Source organism: Hibiscus syriacus, unplaced genomic scaffold, assembly GCF_006381635.1.
Source record: "Hibiscus syriacus cultivar Baekdansim isolate YM2019G1 unplaced genomic scaffold, ASM638163v2 tig00111842_pilon, whole genome shotgun sequence".
NCBI lineage: Eukaryota > Viridiplantae > Streptophyta > Magnoliopsida > Malvales > Malvaceae > Hibiscus > Hibiscus syriacus.
In genome coordinates, this window is record NW_024063197.1 from 247,927 (window position 1) to 253,926 (window position 6,000).

Below are 6,000 nucleotides of genomic sequence, written 5' to 3' on the forward strand. Positions count from 1 at the left end.
ACCGTATGAATTTGAGCCAATGGCCAAAAAATCAACTTCAACTCATCACTTGATCCGTCTCAATTGGTCTCTTCCGTTCTTCACATAACATGAAAAGGGTAAAGTATACAATTGGTGCCCCAACTTTATGTTGTTACTTTGTTGAGCCTCTCGACTATTAAAAGTTATGAAATGGCCCTTTACTATAGGACATTGGTTTGTTGAATCCTCCGACTATTAAAAGTTACAAAATGGTCACCTGATTATTCATATGTTCCAAACTCGTCATTTTCTGTTTAAAAAATTACAACAAAATGAGTAGGACATTGACCTATCGATTATGATATGATAAAATCGGATCCCAAAATCTCTAATGACTATCATATCTTGGTCAATAAATTAACATCCAGCTCAGACTTTCATCAATTCTTTAATGGAAAATGATGAATTTGGAACATATGAATAGTCGGGTGATCATTTTGTACCTCTTAATAGTTAGGGGACTCAACAAGGTGTCATTTTATAGTCAATGACCATTTGTGTGCTTCTCCGAAAAGAAAATTGTAAATAAATAAATAAGGGTAAATTACGTATTTTGTCATCCACTTATTCCCAAAGTTTCGTTTGTCATCCAACTATTTTTTAAAAAAAACACACCTAACTTTACGTTTTGGTCACTTGTTATAAAAAATAACAATGATACTGATGTGTCGCCATAAAATAATATCACATCATCATTGAAAAATTGACACATCGGTAGTTTTTTTTAACAATGGGTGACCAAAATAGAACTTATGTATGCTTTTGAGAGAAAAAAATAATTTAATGACCAAAAAAGACATATGAGAATAGATGGATGACTAAATACGTAGTTTTCCCAGAAAAATAACCTAGAGGATGTTAGATTAATAGTTAATTTTATTTTAATAAAACAAATTAAGTGGACTGGAATAAACCACCGGCATGTTGTTAATCATTGGTTTGAATAATGTGAAATGTAATTATTTGGTACAAACGTCAGGAATGGTTTCTCATAATGGTGCAGCGCATTTATGATGCGGCCTGCATGGAAATGCATTTATCAATCACCATTAATTAATTACCTCATTATATATGGTAAGATATCCAAATAAATATATCACCTTTACTATTAATAATATCCACCATAATAACGTGATTTAATTACCTCATATATATATATGGTAAGATATCCAAATACATTTCTGCAGTGTCAACTACCGGTGGGTCAATGTAAATATATAATCATTTCGCATGCATTTAATTTATATTTGTTGTAAAAATTAAGATATTTTAAAAGAATTAATCTTTTAGAGAAATTATAAAAAATTTATTTATAGTCATTGTATCTTATGGGCTTGTAAGAGTTAAGGTTTTGAATTAGTTTGTAATGTTTTTATTTTATTGATTTTTTAAGAGAATTCAAAATTTGTAATTATTATTTTTTTGGGACTTTTATTCACTCGTTATTTTTGTCCTTCTTGAGTTTAAGTATTCATGTCGCGAATTATTATTGCTTTCTATGTCTCATTATTATATAATAGAAGAGTTTGTTGAATTTTAGAGAATATGCTATACGAAGAAATATCCTTAAGAATAATATCTTGTGCATACCAAGTTATTTATCTTGTATCCCCACTCGTCGATTTGGTGCAATATTTCCAACATTCTTAGGGACAATTTGTACTTGAATGATTTCCACATTGTTGATACTCCTTGTTGTTCTTGTTAGTATTATGTGATGTTACTCGTGCCATGTCCTCAAGTGTCTCACGTCTCAACGTTATGACATCTTTATAGTTAACACTAACTACGCTAAAGCATATATAGACTAGACGATAAATTCTTTTGGTGCATTTCATTATTTTCATGGGAGTTACTAAATATGTAAATGTCGTCCGGAGGATATATGCGTTGTCATACACATAAAAAAAAATGAATATATACTATATTGTAATCATATCAGATTATTCAAAAACTATTATCGTCTAATGTTAAGAATATAGTTGTTAATAATAAAAATATTAATTTACCTATTTTATGGCATATGATAAAATTATAGTTGTCTAAAATTTGATTTTAGCTTAGATTGTTAATGAAATACTCAATGCAAGGATAAGAAGATATCTAAAAACCTTTTTACAAAGCATGTATCTCACTAATGTAGGATACAAAGTACTTCATTGCATTACTATTTTACCAACAATAAAACAACTAATATGATATAAAGTAATATCAATTGATTATGTACAATTAAGTATTTCAAAAGGAATCAAATTTTACATTCATTATAGAAAACACAACAACTTTATTTATAAGTCATTATAAATTATTAGTGTCAAGTTGAGGTGTTAGACTTGCATGCATAATAACTAAATTCAACTTCTATATAATGCTTTTATTTTACTGAATTTATGAGAGAGTTCGAAAATAGTAAATGGTTAATAGATAACGTCTTAAATTCAGTTAAGGTAAAGATATCTTAATTACTAGAAGTTATTTTAGCTTATTTAAGATTCTTTAAGAAAAATAAATCTTTTTAAATTATTTTTAATTTTTTAAAAGATATTACCTTGATTTTTCAAACTTTTTTTTTTTCATTTTCTCTTCAGCTCTTTTGAGTTTGTTGGCACGAATTATTATTGATTATTAAGCCTCATTTTTATACAATGAATGAGTTTTTTGAGTATTGACTGATAAAATATCTTAAAGAATATTATCTTGGGTACACTTGAAACTATTTATCTCTTACTCTGATTCATTGATTTGATGTAATAGTTCCATCGTACATCTTCTAACATTCACCACCACAACATGATAATCTGAATATATAAACATGAAAGACCAAATGCTCCATGATGATGTAATTCAAACGTGAACGAGGGGTTTCACCAGAAGAGGACAGAAAGATATATGACTCTTTCAACAGCTGTAATATTAATACAGCACCAGCCCTTCCCATGTTCAAGAGAGCAAATCTTGTTAAATTTTCTTATATTTTAGATTTTTATAGTATTTCTGTTGATAATTTGTTTTCACCCTTTTTAAAATTTTATAAGTTGATTCTCCTTAAAGTTTTACAAATTCGCATCCCTAATATACAATCCTACATCCGTCCGTAATTAGTCTTTTGTCAATTCATCTTTAATCTTTTCTTTTTCCTCTTCTATTTTATTCATTTGAGAACTGTGCACGTTTTGTTTTGATTAGGGGGGAATTTATTCCAAAGAGAATAAAGGGGAAAAAGAGAGATCCAATCCAACTGATCTCCAAGGTTTTGGATCTTCCGAAAAACCCAAAAATCAAATCCAAATATGTTGATGGATGGATGTTGTCAGCTCGACAAATGGAAACATTACAGCATTAGACATAGAGGAGTGGCAAAAGGAGCCAAGTCCTTGTCAGGAAAAAGAAGGCATTGCATGCCCTCCCAACATCAATGGTGACCCTAGAATTTGCAGCTCAACATATTCTCCCATTTCTAACCAGCAGTGAAGGACACATTATTATTTTAGGTTAAGGGACAAATTTATAATATTTTAAGTGGTAAATTTATAAAATTTTCGATATCGAAAATAGGTTATCAATAGAAATTACAACAAAATATCTACAAGATTATGATATATAAAATTTAGAGCTAAGGACGACTGCAACTACCGCCCCCTTCGATCTGTCAACAAGTGTGATCGTCTAGGGCCTAAATGAATGAATCCAATTCTGATAATGTCCCTCTCCTTCTTTCACCTAAATGTGCAAACAAAGGAAATGAAGATGAGATATGCGTGCATCGGTGTCTTTGGATGGATCGATGTTCATATAATGACAAATTCAGAATTTTATGTTATGGACTGAATTTATAAAATCTTAAGAGTATAAAATTTAAAGATGAAAATATATTATTAATAGAAAATAATATATATATAATAAAAAAAAATTAAATTTTTAGGGGACGACTGTCTCGTCAACCCTTCGGTGTATCTTTGAGTCCATATAATTTTAAAATTTTATTCAAGTCTTAATTGGGTTATCTTTAACATAATTAATTTAGTATTTAAGTATGTTGAACCTATCAAATAGTCTCAATGTTCAAGGGAAATATTATTCTTTCTAGATGTCTTGAGTTTGAGTATATACATATGTATGATGTGTGATGTTAGTAATTAAGAAAGATTTGAACATAAATCATCTTATAATCATTTTAGACTATTAAAAATAACTTTTAACTATGTTTATTTTGAAAAAGATGTTTTTTCATATTTTTTTTCTCAAATTATGTGTGTCTTCTGACTATTCATATTATAATCAATAAATGTTTAAATTCTAATAAAAAAATTTAAAGATTAATTTTTTAAAATGATTATATAACCAATTGAATTAATTTTTTTAGTTCTTTATTATATTTAATAGTATATAATTTGAAATTAAGATAACATTAGCACTTTTTGTTATGGGATTGGAAATTGAAATGTAGAATCATTGGCCTAAATGAATGACAACACTAAAATTGCACTAAAATTTAAAACATTTTTACTAGAACAAGAACGCCTACTCGATCTTTGTTTGTTCTTCCCTTTTTTCTAAACATGGAATATTGATTAATTATACAAAACCTAACCTATTTCTTCTAGACGTAGTGGGACAATAATATTCGTCATATTCACGAGCTTATAATATTTTTAAATGTTATAAAAATCGAATTAAAAGATCAATTTTATTGAGAGTAATTTACATACATATCTTAATTTATATTTATACGGGAAACAAACTTTATCCCCAAAAATCCTCATTACATAAGGTTTCTTAATAATTAAATATGTAATAACGAATTCCTTCAAAATCTTACAACTCAAACCATAACCATAATACCACTTGTTAGAAATTTTGAAACGAAAAAAAAAACCAAAGAAAAATCAGCGTAAATGTCTACCTCTATGAACAAAAGAAAAAATAATTCACTTTAAACATAAATGTAACATCCTCAATCCGGTCTAGACAAAAATCGATTCGGGGATGTTATCAAAAAATTTAAACCAAAATGAAACAATTAGAAAACATAGATAATATCAAATTTCAATCATCGAGACAAAATCAAGCATCAAAATTCTAATCGAAATAATCACGTAGCGACATAAAAATAAAATAAAAACCGGATTTGGCGAAAAACCCGAATCAGAGATGTTAACGGAACTCAACTCAAAATGAAACAACATGGAGAGAATATAATATTAACTTTCAATCATTAAAAAAATCAAATCAAATATTCAAAAATCCAATGACATCATTGAGAATATTGTCGACACTATTTTTTAACAAGATAAAACTTAGCATCTAATTTTATGAAATGATGATAGGAGTCACCACCGAACTTTGAGTTAAGTAGGTCAAATACCTAAAAACATTTTTAAAACAATTTTAATAAAAATCATTTTAAAGGAAAAATGGTATCCGTGTTACCAGAAATTCATTTTTTTATAGATCTAGAAGTTGATTACATGTGAAGAAGGGTGAGCACCCACACATCGCTCAAAATTAGTACCTAATTGCTTATACGTTGTCTTTGCAATGGAATTTACAAATTCGAGCCAAAATATAAATTCTGATCCTTTTTAACGAACCTTAATTAATTATTTTGAATCGTAAAATTGTACAAAAAATAAACTCGATCAATTTCAAGTTCACTTTTCATTCGAAAATTGTATTGAATCGTATTACTTCAATCAAGTTGTACTTTTCACGCCAATTCTTCTATAATGTCCTTGAAAATAATCGAGCAAAGAGCTTGAAAATATACCATCAAATGTAAGATATTTTATAAATTAAAAAAAACTATTTATTCTCTAAAAAATAATAATTTGGCAGAAGTGCACGTGTTAATATAAGGATTAAAATGTTTAATATATATATTATAATACGTGGATGTAAATAAATGATGAAAAACAATTGCTACATATGTATTTATTTATATAATATAATACACACATGAATATTGTAATATAGATTAAA